At 43.2% G+C, this 14,665-nt stretch overlaps 1 pseudogene; it reads left to right on the forward strand.

Annotated features, from left to right (window-relative positions):
* The first annotated feature begins 908 nt into the window (after positions 1-908).
* Positions 909-14,389, forward strand: LOC115561124 (uncharacterized; annotated as a pseudogene).
* Positions 14,390-14,665: the final 276 nt, after the last annotated feature.

A 14,665-nucleotide genomic window follows, 5' to 3' on the forward strand; every position in this document is an offset into this window, starting at 1 on the left:
AGCATGTTTTAGTCCATCTCGTTTGGAATGGGTTTTATATGGTATGATAGTGAGGGTCAGAGTGATTGTTTGATTCTGCTATATACATGGCGTCTACGCAGAAATGTCCATGATTTTTTGTGATGCTGAGAACTTTTGGTGAAATTATTAGTTGTTCTGGCTTGGTTGCACTTTAATAACATATCAAATTAATTATTTATGAAATAATTGCAGCTGACATAAACATCGAAAGGAAAATCATAATTGCATCATCTATTTTGAAAAAGATTGTCCCCAGCAATCTAAATTAGTCCTCTTGGGTTTTACTCAATTGCTTTGTGTACCTTAAATTGCTCTCTTGCAATGTGCTCAACGCAAAAAAAAACAAAGTCATCTTCCTCACAGTTTTAATCAGAGGACAAATCCCCTCCCATGTGGCTGCTATCCAAAGGAAACATTTTCGCTATATCAGAGGGCAGTTCTTCTTTCTGCTTTCCTCTGTGGTAGGAAATGTCTCGCTGCCACACATACCGCCAATCCAGGGGGCAAAGTGGGTCTCTTTTCTTAACGCAAAATTTCTCATTGCTGTCAATTGTTATGCATATGTTTATGTTCCGACCAGGATACAGAAAACAGAACTCAGACCTTAAACCTCAAAGAGTTTTAGTTTTACAAATGTTTTGGTTATTTTTTTTATGAGTCAATAATCGGAATGTCTTATTTCCTATCAAGGGAACAAGATTGTTTGATGCAGATGCATTCTGAAATGTTAACCCTTTGTACTGATCGTGTCTGCCTGCCTCTCTACCATCCTCTCTCTTGTTGTTCCCTGAGGTGCCCTCTTCCCTCCAGTAATGTGTGTCTGCTCCTGGCTCTGGTTTCTCTGTGGCCTCCATGGGTTGGTCACAGGAGAAGGGGGGCCCTGCAAGCTGATGGCGGGGCCCGTTTCAGGAAGTGTTTATCAGAAAGGAGATATAGTGATCGGAGGTCTGTTTCCTGTGCACGTGAGGGCACCACAGCCTGAGACGGACTTCCAGGATGTCCGGGTAAACGGAACGTGTTCTCTGTAAGCAGAAACCTTAAGATCAAAATCAAAGGGGAAAAAGTCACACGTTTCCTTGAGTAATCCTCCTACCACACTTTTCCCTGTTTCTTTGTGTTCATCACTATTGTCAGACATTTACAGGGCTATGTCTCGTATTATTTATATTCCAAGTGTCCTTTTGTCCTTTCCTGTCTATAGTTTTAACCAGCGAGCATACCGCTGGCTGCGCACCATGGTTTTTGCAGTGGAGGAGATTAACAGTGACCCTCACCTCCTACCCAACCTGACACTGGGCTATCTGGCAGCAGACACCTGCCTGGCTGAGAGCACCACGCTCTCCACAGCCTTGACCATGGTGACCGGGCTTCAGGTTTCTAGAGCCGGCGACGGATGCCAATCTGCCCCTGCTGTCTCAGTTATCATTGGGGATGTACGGTCCTCCTCCTCCATGGTTATTGCAGACACTCTCGGGGTGTTTGAAATACCAATGGTAACGGGAACTATGATAACATAATCACACTGAGGAGCTTTATAATAAGTAGTAAAATCCGATAATCTCAATGGTGAATCCTCTCTCTGCTTTTGTTGTTTTCCCTCAGGTGAGCTACTTGGCTTCTTGTGTGTGCTTAAGTAATAGTCTGAAGTACCCGCGCTTCTTCCGCACAATGCCCAGCGATGCCTTGCAAGCCCGGGCAATGGCCAAGTTGTTGCAACTTTTAGGCTGGTCCTGGGTGGGCCTTGTCTCGGCAGACGATGATTATGGCAGGTTTGCCATTCAGATACTAATGGAGGAGCTCAGGGGAACTGGAGTATGTGTCGCCTACCACAGAGTGGTTCCAAGGGTAAAGGCCTGCTGCTGTTCTCTCTGTCAGTTACTACAGCCTTAATTTACCACTGAGTCCAAGCTTAGAGCCCCTATACGTGTGACTCGAACCAAACCCCTCTGACTCCTGATGTTTTATATCCAAGGGGTACAGAGAAGAGGAGATGAGAGAAATGGTTGAGACTATCAAGAAGTCCTCTGCAAAAGTGGTGGTGACCTTTATCATTGATCAGGATGCCAAGGTAAATGCATACCACATGTAGATACAGTATTATGTGTGTTTAGAGAATAGACTAGTACACACACACACACAAATTAGTTGCATGGACACAATAACGAGTGCAACATGTCCCTTTCTCTTTTTCTTCAGGCCGTGCTGGAAGAGGTGGTTCGCCAGAAAATAACAGATAAACAGTGGCTCGCGAACGATGCCTGGGTCACCTATGCTACCCTGTCTGTTCCTCAAAACATACCCTCCTTAGCCGGAACCCTGGGGTTTGCCCTGCGTAAGGCGGAAATCCCTAACCTAGGGTATTTTCTGACTCAAATACACCCTGCTACATTCTCTCTTGACCCTGACCCTTTCAAGCAACAGCTGTGGGAGGCGCTGTTTGGATGCACACTGAGAGTTACATTTGGTACTTCAGAAAAACCTTGTTTGGGTTCTGAAAAGATAGGTATGCTCAGGCAATTGTAAGAAAGAAGAATGTGCAGAATTGTTAATTTTTCTCCAACTCTGCCCGTGTTTCTTTTACATCTATTGTATAATCTTTACTTAGCTGTGGGGGAGAGTACGTACGCAGATGTGTCCCAGCTCAGAGCCACCTACAAAGTCTATAAGGCTGTGTATGCTATTGCCCATGCTATCCAGGATATGCTGGCCTGTTCGCCTGGAAGAGGTCTCTTAGTTAATGGCCAGTGTCCTGATGTCAGAAAGCTACACCCCTCTGAGGTACCTCAAGTTTTACATGTTAGAATGTACAGGTTAGAAACATGTGCATTCATTGTTTTGGATACAACATTTACCTTACCACTTAAAGGACAGTATCACATGCTTTAAGCGGAACTGAAATTATGAAAGTGAAATTCTTTGTCAGCTTTCTCTCTACCTACGAAGGGTAAACTTCACCACATCATTGGGGGAGCAGTTATACTTTGATGAAAACGGAGACCCGCCTGCCTCATACGACATTTTGAACTGGCACGTGACACAACAGGGAAAGGTGGAGTTTGTCAACGTCGGACATTTTGTGTCCTCAGAAGGCTCGGGTGGTCAGTTTCACATCGACATGGGCAGGGTTATCTGGGGTGGAGGACAGGGAGACAAGGTGTGTGTGCTGACGTTTTTTTACTCTTGTTAATAGCTGATTCGAAAACATCAGAAGGTAAATGTACATAGTGTAATTTGATGAGAGACTGTCCATTTTCACAATGTAGGTACCTGTGTCTATATGCAGCACACCTTGTCCTGCTGGTACAAGAAAGGCTGTGCAGAAAGGCCGACCAGTGTGCTGCTTTGACTGTGTGCGTTGTCCCGGGGGGGAAATCAGTAATGAAACAGGTACTGCAGAGATACAACCCACTCAGTATGCTTTGACAATCTCCCCTTTTTCATGACACTTCATCATGTATAATTGTACCTTCTACCTCTCCCCCACCTCTAGGATCAACTGATTGCATTAGGTGTCCCGAGAGATTTTGGTCCAATTCAGATCGTACAGATTGCCTGCCCCAGCAGGTTGACTTCCTATCCCATAATGATATTATGGGTATAATCCTCTCAATCATTTCTGTTGCTGGGGCAGCACTGACTGCTGCCACCTTCACTACCTTCTTTTATTTCCGCCACACACCTTTAGTAAGGAGTGAACTGTTCATAAATGCTTTCTTACAATACTATCTATATTTTACAGAAATGTAATCTTATAAATGGGATGCATACAACAAGGTAACGCACCTTACAATAATAAAAAACTAACCCTCCTCCTAAGGTACGAGCCAACAACTCTGAAGTCAGCTTCATGCTCCTGGTGTCACTGAAGCTGTGCTTCCTGTGTGCCCTGGCCTTCATTGGGCGCCCAGTGGCATGGTCCTGTGCCCTGAGACACACCCTGTTTGGGATCAGCTTTGTGCTGTGCATCTCCTGCCTGCTCAGCCGTACGGTGGTGGTCCTGGTGGCCTTTCGCTCCACCCTACCCGGGGAAAACCTCATGCGCTTCTTTGGTCCTGTGCAACAAAGACTCGGCATCTCAATTTGCACCCTGGTTCAGGTAAATCATGTCAGCGTTTGTTCACATAGATCTACGTGATGTAACACCTTTTCTTAACCATTGTCGTCATGACCCTCTCCAGTCGTCTTCCAATTCCTGACCGATAGGTGTTGATATGTGTACTGTGGCTGGTCCTGGCCCCACCCCATCCCGCAGAGAGAGGTGTTCGGGAGAATCGAGGACCCAAGATAGTCCTTGAGTGTGACGTGGGCTCTGTGGTTGGCTTTGGTCTTGTGCTGGGCTACATAGGCTTCCTGGCCTGCCTCTGTCTCCTACTGGCTTTCCTGGCTAGGAAACTACCTGACAACTTCAATGAGGCCAAGCTCATCACCTTCAGCATGCTGATCTTCTGTGCTGTCTGGGTGGCCTTTGTCCCAGCCTACATCAGCTCTCCAGGGAAGTACACTGTGGCTGTGGAGATCTTTGCCATCCTGGCTTCTAGTTATGGCCTGCTGCTGTGCATCTTCGCCCCCAAGTGCTTTATCCTCCTTCTGAGGCCTGAGAGAAACACCAAGAAACAGCTGATGGCCAGATGAATACCAAAAAATAAACATGAAACTGATTTTAAATTATTCACAAATTTGGTTGGGTTAAGGTTTACACTTGATTAAACTGAAGATCAAGTGTAAACCTTCATGTTACTTTCCAAGATGAATTCTTGTGTTTATACATAAAATAATGAACAAATGAGTTGTGTTGTTTGAGCACTAGAAAAACTTTCAAGTCATATGTTCATCCCACAAATTGTATTTCCTATATGGGATAAATAAAGGACTATGGTTGTTAATCCTATTGTTTCTCATGAATACTGGAAATGTTCTTAAGAAAGTTATTGCATGACTAAAATATAATTTACACTGTAAGCATCTCTGTTTATTTTCCTTATTTTCATTTTTGCTGAATGAGATTAGTTTCCCCTTGTGTCAATTGCCAATAGGACCATTGATATGTTGAATACAAATACAAATCAAGCTGTATCATCTTTGATAAAGAAGTAGAAATGAGTACATACAATTAATCCATTTACATTTCGGGCATTTAGCAGACACTTTTATCCAAAGCAGTTTACAATTACTGCATTTCCCAGAAGAAGGAAAAACAACATAACGCTGTCGGCACAGTAATCCCTAATATATGAATGTATTTAAACTTGACCACAGGCATGAGGCCAAAAACAGTCGAGTGGAAATTGGATCTTGGGGGATATGTGGGTGATTCCAGGACTTTTATCACCACCACCATACTCAAATTGGATAGAGATGTTTTCCCATGAATGTAATGCATTTTTTATTAAAGTGACATTTTTGGACGTCTTTACGTTGTCCCCAAAAGGCAGATATGTTGATGTTCCAATACCACAAAATACATTGAATTTAAGTAATTTCAACAAATGTCACGAACAGGAAGGGGATACAAGGTGAACTTTTCACCTGGTTGTAATAAAGGCAAGCTTCTATGCTCAGAATATAAACAAAGCTTTTCTTCTGAGTAGACCAAATAAAATCTGTCAGTACCTTTCACAGAATTGCTTGGGGAATACAATCATAGGCCTTACCTATAAAACAGATATAGACCTGATATTCAAGCGCATATACAGCACAATAAGCTGCTTGAGAATCAATATCTGGTTAATTGTTACACTGCCACAAAATTACACAAAGTGACTTCAGAATCTGAACGCAGATTGGGTGATTTCCCAGCTTGTCTTGAGTCACCAGATGTTTTCCTGCTTAAAACCCAATAACAAGTGATTCACTGTGACCTTTTGAACCACCTTGCAAATCCCTGTGTTTGCAACTGACTGCATCATCAGCCTGTTCCCATGGCGGTACCTATAGGCAGCCAGTCTCCATCACCTCTTTAATACACCAAACTGCCGTTGACAGGCAGCAACTACAGTTCTTGATTACAGCTCTAAGCAGCCCCTTCCATGAACGCATGGCCTATAGTCCGATGCAATTCAGACTCAGCAATCAGGGCTGGTGTCCGGATAATAAGGCCTTAGCGATGAATAAACGAAGCAAGACAAATTTGTCAACCTTTGGCTCAAATCGTTCTCTATTGACTAACCTTAACTTCAATCATGGTTAGCTCATAACTTTACACACACACATGCACACACTGGCCGACGCACATACACACACACACTCTCACACACACACACACACACACACACACACACACACACACACACACACACACACACACACACACACACGCACACACACGCACACACACACACACACGCAAACACACACACACGTACATACACAAATGTTATCTCTGGCCAAGCTTTCATTATTGCTTCATTACTGCTGTAGTTTTTCGGGGCTCCTGGGATCTTGTAATAAAGAACCCAAGCCAAAGTGAAAGGACCTATTGTGGAAAGGGTCTCCTTGTCCTTTAGTTTCCTGGATGTCGGACTCCTCCATGACATTCAATCTTCAAGAATAATTACGAAAATGATTGATTTAGGACAAGGAAGGATGTAGGAAAACCAACAAGCCCAAGGGATTTAATCTCAGAAAACTGGACAAAAGAAGAAATAAGCCTGCCAGTTTTTTTGTGGCGTTGTAAAGTTTGTGTATTTGTTGTGGTATGATTCAAAATAACTTGAACTGACTCATTGTACTAGCCAGATAATCCATTATTTTGTCTCATCCAGCATTGCAATACCCCCTTCCATTATATTCATGCTTTATAAGGCTAAACCTCACGTTTCTGTATTTGCTTTACTTTACAAAATAACTTCAGTGATCTAACAGTTTTCACCTATTTATCCAACCGATGCTTATCTGTTAACAGACTGAGAGTACATATTAATTTAATCCTACTTGGACTTTTTCTGAAGGGTTTTGTACACTTCAGAAAAATAATACGTTATTTTCTATCTTTACACAGCCTTTTCACACAGTGATAAACAATGAAGCCAAGATGGATTGTTTTACACTTGATTGGTTTTGACATTATCATAACATGTAAGTCGCACCAGAAACTAACAAAGCCCTTGTTTTCTGTATCCAGTGAAGACAGGAAAAGGGGGACACTGGAGGGAGAGTTTCAACAAGACCATTATGAACACAATCAATCCATCAATAAAACATAATTAAGCCTTGCAGTTGAATATTACGCACTAAGGAGTATGGAGAATAAAGTATGATAGATTTATATTTCCTATGCTACGAATGCATTTAGCCATTTTTTTCTTTTCCTGTTTGACATCTAACATTGTTTGCATACTCGCCGTCTCCTCGCTGTCTCGATTCATTTCTCGGTGACGAGGGATCCCCTGGGAAAACCGTTTTATCGGCCGTTTTATCTGGCATTTTATTTCTCTACTCAGAACAAGAACAAGAGATAACATCTCTGCTGGACGCTCAATATTATTTTAGCGACCGCTGTGGACTGGCAAAAAAGAGAATGCTGATATTTCTGTTGAGGTTTGTTATAATAGGGAACCACCCCACATACTGCTGGAATGTGAAAGGCCTTCAGAGTATAGAAGAGAGGAGATTTAATTTACCAATGACAGCTTAGATTTTTCCACAGCATACCTCAGCAGTCTATCTGGTCATATCCAAATGATCAAACTCTATAAGGTTAACGTTTGTGTGTGTGTGTGTGTGTGTGTGTGTGTGTGTGTGTGTGTGTGTGTGTGTGTGTGTGTGTGTGTGTGTGTGTGTGTGTGTGTGTGTGTGTGTGTGTGTGTGTGTGTGTGTGTGCATGCATCATTCATGTTGGTCATGAATCTTAAAGCAATATGAAGAAGGGACCTTTAGTGGCACACTATCACCATCCAGTGGTCAAATATAGCAAGTTTGTATAGCAGACTAATTGACATCCTTTCCTATTTGTCTTTCTTATTGTTCATTAAATCATACGATTGCAGGTGCAAATGCATTTTAATAAAACAAGCTAAAGCATGATTAAATGGTTTTGTGGGTGATTACATTGCTGTGCCAGCCCCTCAATCGTTCTCTTTCTCGCCAAGGACAGTTGCTTAACTCTCAAATGATCTGGTTTATGAGTGAGACTGTATTGCAGAGATCAGTCTTGACATACAGAGAGACATAGTAGGAATCCAATTAGCAGAGAACCATTTGGGGTCGTGTTAGAAATGCATTTAATTACATCATACACCAGTTGCTGGTTCATTTAAATCAATTCATTTAGTACGTGCTTTTACCAAAAGGTACAGACAAAGTGATTTTGTGAACCATGAAGGTATGCACAATCAGAACATGTCCCACAAGTGCTACACAACTAAGTTTCCAAAGAATATAGCTGGGGGAATGAAAAACTACCTTTTTTGTGCTGATTGCTTCTGGAAACGTACAAGTGCTTATAAGTCAGACAACTCAAGAACGCAAATGCAATCAGTGTCAAAGTAAGAGCAGATTCAGTTGCAGTTCCCGAATTACACTTTCCCCCATATCCTAGACAAGGTGTCATCATAGTTGCTCAAATACCCATCAATCATTATTGTCAGTTTGAAGATGCTCTTGGTGCCAGGTCCCTGGGGGTCTTATCAGCGGACAGAAAAAATCACTTCCCCCGTGGCAAGAGCAACTTTTTTCAAAGTAAGTACAGTTGACCTTAATGAAGGCACAGGGTTATGCCTATGTGAGCCTCAATCGTGCTTGACTCAGAAGAAGGTGGCATCCTAGTATAGAATACTCAACTAGTAGACTATGAGGCAGTCTGATTTGCTCTCCTGTTAATACTGAAAACAGCTCACTCTCCTTCTCTTGCAACTACTCACCTATTAGTATTCATTCTATATTGTAGCCTCTCTACATCAATGTGTGACTGTGTGAAATCTTTTCACATATAAGTCCATCACAGCTAATTAGCTTAGAGCTTGGCAGAATTTCCTTGTTGTGATGTTACAGATAGGTGCAATAATAGAAGAAATGCTAACTTTATCTTTAAGACTTTCCCATTCCCAATGGTCCTACGACATATTGCTTCATAACCACTTAACGTAAAATATGAGGGCAGCCTGAACACTGCATTTATGATAATAAAAAAAACATCACATTGCCTCTGCTTACATTACCTCAGCTTTGGTGAATTCTTTCGAAATAGATGATGCAAATGTAATTGCATCATCTATTTTGAAACAATTCTCCAAGGCATCTTCAATTAGGACACATGGGTTTGTCTCGATGACTTTGTTGACCTGAATTTACCACCTAACTTAATTCAATAACAAACCAATTTACTCCACAATTATAAGTCCCCCGGCCCGGGTTTCTGTTGTTTTCTCGAGGCAGCATTCACCCGATATCACAAGATGGTTCTTCTTCCCTGCTTCCTCTCTATGGTAAGAAATTACTTTGCACCAATAGACCATCCATTCCCCGCACAGAGTGGGTCTCTATGCTAATGCAATGTTTAAATCGATTTAGATAGCAGATGTGTTTAACAGGTGAAAGTTTAATGTTTTGTCAAATGCAGAGCATTTTTAATCGGTCATTTACCTGCCAAGAATTGATCTTGGCTGGTGAACAAATGGGTCCAAATGTCATAATCATGACATTTGGGAAACTCTAGTCCAACTCTAATGTACAGGATACATCTTTGCTCTTGAAATACAATTCGGAATATGGCAAAGCCTTATTGAATTTCTCCTATGTGCAAATAGTGTTTTTGTTTTTCATTATACAATCAATCTATATCTACAAGTATTTTGCTTGCTTTGTACTGATCGTGTCTGCCTGCCTCTCTACCATCCTCTCTCTTGCTGTTCCCTGAGGTGCCCTCTTCTCTCCAGTAATGTGTGTCTGCTCCTGGCTCTGGTTTCTCTGTGGCCTCCATGGGTTGGTCACAGGAGAAGGGGGGCCCTGCAAGCTGATGGCGGGGCCCGTCTCAGGAAGTGTTTATCAGAAAGGAGATATAGTGATCGGAGGTCTGTTTCCTGTGCACGTGAGGGCACCACAGCCTGAGACGGAGTTTGATAGCATCAGGTTAAATGCTACATGCTCTGTGTAAGTGGACCATTGCATGAAAACGTTTCTGACTCATATTCCAACATGTGATTCAATACTTGTATAATTGTCATATTTAATTATTTAGGTGATGTTGAATGTGTTATCTGCTCAACATTTCCCTAGAACTGTCTCAGTTTTCTTTCCCAAACTGCTGTTCTCCATCCATTCCAACCAGTTTTAACCAGCGAGCATACCGCTGGCTGCGCACCATGGTTTTTGCAGTGGAGGAGATTAACAGTGACCCTCACCTCCTACCCAACCTGACACTGGGCTATCTGGCAGCAGACACCTGCCTGGCTGAGAGCACCACGCTCTCCACAGCCTTGACCATGGTGACCGGCCTTCAGGTTTCTAGAGCCGGCGACGGATGCCAATCTGCCCCTGCTGTCCCAGTTATCATTGGGGACGCAAGGTCCTCCTCCTCCATGGTTATTGCAGACACTCTCGGGGTGTTTGATGTACCAATGGTGAGGACGATGTATTAACATTATATTAGTACCACCGGTAAAATGCTCATGGCCAGGCTAGCTCTCTCAGCTCTCTAGCAGAGTCACCTGATCTCTTTTCCTGCAGTTGTTGTCACGAAGGGGCGGTCGAAATATGAACGCCCATGATGAATATTGTAGATGTATACCTTTCAAAATGAATAATCAATCCTGCTATACGTATAGTTATCATACATTTGATTGATAGATTTAATTTATAATGTACCATTTACAGAATGTTGAGAGGGGGTGGCATGGCATGGTAGCCAGTGAAAAATTGGAAATGGAAGTGAAATCTTTTACCTTGGGTGCGACCTTGTTGTACATCACCAAATCATGTGTTATACTGATGTCAAAATGTTATAGGCTGTATTTTGCACCTGTTGAAATGTTACCACCTAAATGATCGCTTTCCCTTGTATCACAATCTATACACCCTGCCCATCTTCGGTTCATCCTCGTTTCCTTGTTTCTTTTTCATATTTCCTTAGGTGAGTTATATGGCTTCATGCGTGTGCTTGAGTAATAGTGTGAAGTACCCCCGATTCTTCCGCACAATGCCCAGCGATGCCTTGCAAGCCCGGGCAATGGCCAAGTTGTTGCAACTGTTAGGCTGGTCCTGGGTAGGCCTTGTCTCTGCAGACGATGACTTTGGCAGGTTTGCCATTCAGATACTAACGGAGGAGCTCAGGGGAACTGGAGTATGTGTTGCCTACCACCAAGTGGTTCCAAAGGTAAAGGAGGATACTTTCATTTTTCATACTTTTTTTTATACTTTCTTTTGATATTTTAATCACAAATGCAACAGGCAGACATCAGTGGGCTGTCAAGTGTTGGTGAGGGGGGGGGGGGGGTCACCCTGTCAACTTTTTGGGGCAAATTGGTAAATGGTTGGTATCTTACTGGTCTCTAATTGGCGTTTTCTCTCTCTGTCACTTTTATCTCCCCCTTTTTATTTACATAAGGGTTATGCAAAGGAGAAATTGAAAAGCATGGTGGAGACCATAAAGAGGTCCTCTGCTAAAGTGGTGGTGACATTTATCATCGGGCAGGATGCAAAGGTATACGTTTATTCAATTCACACAATTTACCTGCGATTAAAACAGATGACACTCTCAAGCACACCAAAAAGATGTGTGGGCACAATAAAGTGTGTTCTCTGTCCTCACAAGGCCTTGATGGAGGAGGTGGTTCATCAGAATATAACAGATAAACAGTGGCTTGCTAATGACGCCTGGGTGACCCTAGCCGCCGTGTCTGCTGCTCACAACATACCCTCTTTAGCCGGGACACTTGGATTCGCTCTGCGCAAGGCTGACATGCCTGGCCTGGGTTCGTTTCTCACTCATATACATCCTACAAATGCCTCACCTCATCCTGACCCGTTTAAGCCAGAACTGTGGGAAGCAGTGTTTGGATGTTCATTAAATATTAAAGGAAGAGCGAAAACTTCAAACCCTTGTTTGGGCTCGGAAGAGATAGGTATTTGGAGCTTGCTCTATTTTCATGAGTTACATACATTGGTTCCTTTAGTCTGCCCTGTGTTTATATTTTGCATGTGTCTTTGACATCGACTATCAGCTTTGGGGAAGAGTATCTATGCAGATGTGGCCCAATTGAGAGCAACCTACAATGTTTATAAGGCTGTGTATGCTATTGCTCATGCAATCAAGGATATGCTGGCCTGTTTGCCTGGAAGCGGGCTCTTAATCAATGGCCAGTGTCCTGATGTCATGAACTTTCATCCCTATGAGGTAAAATAATCCCGATCATATAAGTCAAGTTACCCACCTGATCCTTTATTTTCCAGAATATCAATAACCTCACCTTTTCCAGCTTTCTCAGTATATCGGACGTGTCAACTTCACCACACCATTGGGGGAACAGTTATACTTTGATGAAAACGGAGACCCGCCTGCCTCTTTTGACATTCTGAACTGGCACGTCACACCTCAGGGAAAAGTGGAGTTTGTCGACATCGGCTATTTTGTGTCGTCCGAAGGCTCAGGCGGCCGGTTTCACATCGACATGGACAGGGTTATCTGGGGTGGAGGACAGGGAGATAGGGTGTGTCTTTTTTTTTAATTCGAACATTGACCCTGAACGTTGAAATGTGTAATAGGGCATTTATTTATGCCTTTTAAAATGTAGGTACCTGTGTCTATATGCAGCACACCTTGTCCTGCTGGTGCAAGAAAGGCTGTGCAGAAAGGCCGACCGGAGTGCTGCTTTGACTGTGTGCGTTGTCCCGGGGGGGAAATCAGCAATGAAACAGGTACTGCAGAGAGACAACGCACACTGTGCTGGTTGTATCATTTTGCTCATGCACCATGTTAAAAAAAGCTCTTCCATGAATTATCTATCTGTAATGTATATTTGTACTTTCTACATATCCCCCACGTCTAGGATCGGTTGATTGCATTCGGTGTCCAGCGAGATTTTGGTCGGATTCAGATAATACAGTCTGCCTGCCCCAGCAGGTTGACTTTCTATCCCATAATGACATCATGGGTATAATCCTGTCAATTGTATCTGTTGCTGGAGCAATAATGACTGCAGGCACCTTGACAACGTTCTTATATTATCGAAACACACCGTTGGTAAATTCTAGTTATAGTGCCTTCCACATATTTGCATTGATTTTCAATATTTCAATATAACTGGGGCAACATTAAACTAATTTTACATACAATGCACCTCATTCATTTAGATGTGCAATATCTTACTGCTGTGACTTCACACTCCTCTCATTCCTTGCTTAAGGTACGAGCCAACAACTCTGAAGTCAGCTTCATGCTCCTGGTGTCACTGAAGCTGTGCTTCCTGTGTGCCCTGGCCTTCATTGGGCGCCCAGTGGCATGGTCCTGTGCCCTAAGACACACCCTGTTTGGGATCAGCTTTGTGCTGTGCATCTCCTGCCTGCTCAGCCGTACGGTGGTGGTCCTGGTGGCCTTTCGCTCCACGCTACCCGGGGAAAACCTCATGCGCTACTTTGGGCCGGCCCAACAGAGACTTGGCATCTCTTTCTGCACCTTGGTTCAGGTGATTTTGTTGCTAAAGGGATATTCATATAGATCCACTTTTTTAAAGAACACACAACAATTATTCCTGAACCCATTGTTGGGGGCGGCATGTGGCTCAGGAGGTAGAGCGGATTGGCTGGTAACTGGAAGGCTGCTAGTTCATCTCACGCTCACTGCTCCCGACGAGCTGGCTGTCGCCTTGCATGGTTGACACAGCCGACGGTGTATGAATTGTGCATGCATGGGGGAACGTTATTGTAAAGGGATTTGAGTGGCTACTGGTTAGAAAAGCGCTACATAAATGCAGTCCATTTACATTGTCTTCCAATTCCTAACCGATAGGTATTGATATGTGTACTGTGGCTGGTCCTGGCCCCACCACAGCCTGCAGAGAGAGGTGTTCGGGAGAATCGAGGACCCAAGATAGTCCTTGAGTGTGACGTGGGCTCTGTGGTGGGCTTTGGTCTTGTGTTGGGGTACATAGGCTTCCTGGCCTGCCTCTGTCTCCTACTGGCTTTCCTGGCTAGGAAACTACCTGACAACTTCAATGAGGCCAAGCTCATCACCTTCAGCATGCTGATCTTCTGTGCTGTCTGGGTGGCCTTCGTCCCAGCCTACATCAGCTCTCCAGGGAAGTACACTGTGGCTGTGGAGATCTTTGCCATCCTGGCTTCTAGTTATGGCCTGCTGCTTTGCATCTTCGCTCCAAAGTGCTTCATCCTCCTTCTAAGACCTGAGAGAAACACCAAGAAACACCTGATGGCCAGATAGAAGGATAACTTACTGAATGAAATACGTGATTCAATTTAAGTGTTCATTTATTTTATAGTTTAATTTGTGTCAAATTAATGAAAATACTATTAAAGGAAGTATATTGACATTTTTCCCATAATTGTTTGTGGCAATTTCTATCAGTCTTTCTCAAGAAATGAATCAGGCATATAAAGATATATTTTCAAGGTTGACGGTCACTGTTTGAGAATAAGACCAAAATGATGTCAACACATCATCATATAAATTATGTTGGAAGTAGGCTGACCCCATTGA

This window comes from Gadus morhua, chromosome 16 (assembly GCF_902167405.1).
Source record: "Gadus morhua chromosome 16, gadMor3.0, whole genome shotgun sequence".
Taxonomy (NCBI): Eukaryota; Metazoa; Chordata; class Actinopteri; order Gadiformes; family Gadidae; genus Gadus; species Gadus morhua.